Raw genomic sequence first — 5471 nt, 5'->3', positions numbered from 1 at the left:
TTGTCCCGATCCTCGCTTTGTGCCTTAAAAGATGTGTATTCTTTTAATGATCCGAGCATTTTTGCTGGATCCATGGGGATGCCCCAAGCGCTTAATTAAAACTGAACCCGATGGGCTTTTGCTAAAGAATTATTGCGTTTGAAACTGCTCATGGATACACATGCACATGCATTTTTATCTTGTGAAACGAAAGACAGGGATAGGATCGTTTCAAGCGATGGTCAATACGGCGCCAAATCCAAGACAGGGATGAACCGAGGTAAGTGGTAGCGTAGCCATGTTTCACTGCATAATGCCATTTCCCACTTAACCAATGCTCAGGGATGGGTACGAGTAGGCACTAGGCCTGTGATCAACAGATCATCATCCCGCGATCGACTCCACACATTAAGGAGGCCTTACTGGGAGACAACCTAGTATCCTTTAAAGCTTTTGTCTTTTATTTCTCTAAAGTAATGATCGAATATGCCAAAATTATCCTATGCGTAGAGAACATGTGATTTCTTCTCCAAAAAAAATATCATAGGGTTAGCTTGCCTAGGCGAGAATACCCTACTCAAATTAGTTAAAAAAGAGGGGGGAAGGGTGAGTTTCTTCACCCAAAACTTCTCCCTTTCACTCAAGAATGCCATCACCCATGGGACTGGCCATCCTTCACTCCTAGTTCACCATTCTTTTGCGTTTCCAATCCCATTTTGCATTGTTGATTGTCCCCAACAAGTAAGTTCCTCATTCTTGGTCTCTCTAGCTTTCCATTGATGCTTTTGGTGCTTTGAGTTACATGTTTTGGTCAAAAAGAAAAAGAATGCGAGCAAAGTTATCCTTGAATTGTTACTCATTTTTTGTTGAGTTGAAGGGATCTTGGCAATGGCCTTAGGCCTCAGTTGTATTCTGAAAGGATTGGGCATGCCACATTGCCCCCGTTCCCTAGCTATTTATGCCTGAACATGCGCCCACCAAGTGTTCGATGAAATGCCCCAATGGCATTGGCACATGATTTTGAGAAGACTAACCCATGGAACAAGTGGGTGTGAGAATGTTTACCTTTTTTGAGCATGTGGGCAGCTCCATGAGGATTAGATTGATTGCCTTGGATATACCTTAGGCCTAGGGACCAAAGCTTGTTTTTGGGTACAAGAGAACACAAAAGTGGGTGCTAGTTAGAGCTTACCTTTGGGCCAAAACGGTCAGCCTTGGGCAGCACCATGACGCTGGCTTTGCACCCTAGTTTTGAAAAAAAACGTTGCTCGTCATGCACTTGTAGGCATAGGATAGGTAACAAAATACCTCAAATACCTTAGGCAGAGAAATACCCCAATTAATTTAGGTAGCGAAATGCTTTTGTTAGTTAAGTTAGTTATCAAAATTCGATTGTTAATTTCTTAATTTAATTAGTTATCAAAAGGCATTTGTTAATGGTGTAGGCATAGGATAGGTAACAAAATACCTCAAATACCTTAGGCAGAGAAATACCCCAATTAATTTAGGTAGCGAAATGCTTTTGTTAGTTAAGTTAGTTATCAAAATTCGATTGTTAATTTCTTAATTTAATTAGTTATCAAAAGGCATTTGTTAATGGTGTAGGTAGCAAAAATACTTTCATTGGAAATACTTGAATGTATATAAATAGACAAAATGCCTTGTTGATTTGATTAATGTAGATAACGAAATGCCTTGGTCAATCGTGTGGGTAGCAAAAATATTTCTTTTGATTAAATGTATATATGTATTGCTTGTTAGGAAGCAAGAAGGCCTCATAGGTGTATATATTGCGTGGTAGGTAGCCAAAATACTTTTTGATTGAATTAACACGGGCGAAAAAGATACATTGTTAATTTAATTTAAGTGCCTTACAGGATATGCAATCTTTCAGGTAGCCAAAATACTGTGAAATGCATGTATGTAATCTTAAGGTAGCCGAAATACTATGGAATGCATGTATGTGATCTTAAGGTAGCCAAAATACTTTGAAAATGCGTGTGTGTGATTTAGGTAGCAAATGCTTTGAATGTATGGGAGTCTGCCCAAATTCACATTGACATTTGCATTTTCGGAAGGAGTGGTACCCCCCTATTGTTTGGTCTTGCTTATAAGATACCAATTCAGGGTAAACTGACTTCTTGAATTTTTTTTCTCCTGTAGGAGATGGCTACGAAGAAGCTCTCCACAAAGAGGTCTAGGAGGGACGCCCATGGGGAAGGCTCCAGCGCCCCCGTGGAGTTTGACAGTCACCGGTTCCAGAGTGCCAAACACCAGGAGCGCTTTGAGGCCATCAAGGGATGGTCGTTCCACAGGGAGAGGCGTGTCCAGCTTAGGGAGGACGAGTACCCTGACTTCCAGGAAGAGATAGCTCGTAGGCGTTGGGCATGACTGGTGACCCCTATGGCTAAATTCGACCCGAAGATAGTCATAGAATTCTATGCCAGCGCCTGGCCCACTGAGGAGGGGGTTCGGGACATGCGCTCGTGGGTGAGGGGTCACTGGATCCCCTTTGATGCGAATGCCCTCAGCCAGTTCTTGAGCGACCCGCTGAATTTGGAGGAGAACCAGCAGTGTGAGTTCAGCCAGAGGAGGAACCAGGCAGACGGCTTCAATGAGGAGGCCATCGCCCAGTTGTTGTGCATACCGGGGCAGGATTTTGCCCGGACCGCTACGAGGAGGCAGGTGCGGATCATGCCGTGATGTGTCATTATTTTATCCTATTTCTTAACCCTTTTTGTCACCATTTTAATTACTGATTAGCCTTAATTGTCAAATTAATTATGCAGTTTTATCATTTAGGCCTACTAGACTAATTTTGTGTTTTAAATTTCATTTTAGGAGAATTATAAACAATTGGGCTTGAATCTGGAATTGGGCTTGGACATGAAGAGAGCGGACAATTTTATTTTATCAAATCTTATCTTATCCAGATTTTATTTCATTTAGATTTTATTTTATCCAGATTTTATTTCATCCAATCTTATCATATCTTGTCCAGATTTTATTTTATTTTGTTTATGGGCTTGGACTTAAAATAGATTTGTAAGATTTGGGGCTGAGGACCTATATAACAGCACCAAGGTTTTAGTTTAGGAGATTTTTTTGAAGAGGAGAATAATTCTAGGATTTTTGCAATTCCAGTTTTTATTACTGTTCATGCACACTGTTTACGTAGAATAAAATTCATTTTCTGCAATTTCGTTTCTGCTTCAATCTACAATTTCATTTTCTGCTGATTAATGGAAGGCTAAGTCTCCAACGTTGTTTTCTCTCGAGGATCAAGCATAACTCTCTTTGACGTTTTGTTATTAATATTGAATACTGATCAGTTTTTCCTCTTCACCAATTACTCTTCATTTGTTGTTATTAATCCATGCATGCTTAGTGCTTGATTAATTGTCTCTGCGCTTAATTTACGTTCATGCTTAATGATCAGTGTCATTCATGATTAATTGGTGTATGTGTTGCTTAATCACATAATGACAGCCTTATGTTAATTTTCGCTGAGTAATTTAATTTAGGGTTGGATTAAGTGGTTGAACTAATTAAGGATACATTCTCGTAACCTAGGATAAGAGACTTGCTTGTGAATCAAGGGGAAACAACATGTTTTAATTCCGTTATTTTCTAATTCAAATTTTCTTGGTGTTTAATTTACAAAATCAAACAACCCACCACCAATTCGTTATTGTTTTATTACTATCTGTTATGAACATTTGGTTGGCCATTGCTCGTTGGGAGACGATCTTGGATCACTTCCTAGATACTGCATTTTTAATGTTTATTTGATTCGAGTACGACCTCGATCAAATTTGGCGCCGTTGTCAGGAAGAAGTGGGCCAAAGGTTCATAATAGTGTTTAGTTGTTTTGTTTTGTGTAGCGTTCTACTTTGCATTTCTGTCGCATCCCCTGTTTAGCGACTGTTTCAGCTTTGTGTTTTGCTGTGAACAGTAATTAGCGACTGGAACTAGTGACTGATTTTGCAATTTAATTAGCGAATTTTGTTTTGATAGTTAGAGTTGTTATTTTTGGCTGATTTTTTTGTGTGGTAGTTTCTTTTGATCCATATTTTGTGTGAAAAATACCAGGAGTACTTGGTGTGGTTGAATTTGAGAGAGACTAAAATTTTGGGAACTTATTTTTAGCAAAACTTAAAACGACCATAACTTTTGCTCCGGGTATCAGAATGACTATTATTATATATGCATTTGGGGTAGAAAAAATTTTCTTATACTGTGGCAACCTGCTTTTGCCGGTTGGGGTCTCCCAAACTCGAAAAATCAGCTGTATACTAAGTTTTCTTTATTTTTCAAGTACTATTGTCCTATTTTTCTAAACTTTGCTTAGGCAGTTTTCATAGTTAGACTTTGAATTTTTGTTTGAAATTTTCGGTGCTATCTTTTCATGATTTTAGGGTGTTGTTCACAAAATTTCAGCTTATTTGGATATCATTTGACTATAGTTGTAGTTTTAACCCTCCCCTGGTGCTTGTTTGAAAACACATTATTTGCTGCATATAGTGCATGACTAGGGGCAATCTAGGTGATTTACAATCCTTTGATCCTGAAATAGATAGAACCTTTCATAGATTAGTTAGGCATAGTGTTCATCCTGATCATTCTGTGCATTTTGAGCATTCTGAGTATTTTGTTGCTGGTGATTCTGAATATTCTGATTTTGAGCATTCGACTACTAATTTTCATACTAAGAACATGGCTCAACCTCCACCTTGTGAGAGGACTCTTAGGGAGATGGCTGCACCTGATTTCACTTATGAAAGCTTGTGCATTCAATATCCTGATGAGGGTGTTCCATATGTTCTCAAGACTAGACTAATACATTTGCTGCCCAAGTTTTATGGTCTTGCAGGTGAAGATCCTCATAAGCATCTTAAGGAGTTCCATATAGTTTGTTCCACCATGAAGCCCCCTGATGTCCAGGAAGATCATATCTTTCTAAAGGCTTTTCTTCATTCTCTGGAGGGAGTAGCAAAAGATTGGTTGTATTACCTTGTTCCCAGATCCATCTCCAGTTGGGATGACCTTAAGAGGGTGTTCTTGGAGAAATTCTTCCCTGCATCTAGGACCACTGCCATCACAAAAGACATTTCAGACATCAGGCAACTTAGTGGAGAAAGCTTGTATGAGTACTGGGAGAGATTCAAGAAATTGTGTGCAAGCTGCCCTCACCACCAGATTTCTGAGCAACTCCTTCAATATTTCTATGAGGGACTTAGCAACATGGAGAGGAGTAAGATTGATGCTGCCAGTGGTGGAGCCCTCGGTGATATGACTCCTGCTGAGGCTAGGAATTTGATTGAGAAGATGGCTTCCAACTCCCAAAAATTCAGTGCAAGAAATGATGTTATTATCCTCAGAGGAGTCCATGAGGTGGCCACGGATTCATCTTCATCTACTGAAAATAAAAGGCTTGAGGGAAAACTTGATGCCTTGGTCAACCAAGTAACTCAGCTTGCCATGAATAAGAA

At 39.5% G+C, this 5471-nt stretch overlaps 1 non-coding gene across 1 annotated transcript; it reads right to left on the bottom strand.

The window, feature by feature from the left end:
• Positions 1 to 5073: 5073 nt before the first annotated feature.
• Positions 5074 to 5180, bottom strand: LOC114410968. The gene has a single exon (XR_003666358.1). It is a non-coding gene; the product is annotated as a small nucleolar RNA R71 (small nucleolar RNA).
• Between the last annotated feature and the right edge of the window lie 291 nt (positions 5181 to 5471).

This window comes from Glycine soja, chromosome 4 (assembly GCF_004193775.1).
Source record: "Glycine soja cultivar W05 chromosome 4, ASM419377v2, whole genome shotgun sequence".
NCBI classification, from domain to species: Eukaryota; Viridiplantae; Streptophyta; class Magnoliopsida; order Fabales; family Fabaceae; genus Glycine; species Glycine soja.
This window is presented reverse-complemented; position numbering and strand designations above follow the sequence as displayed.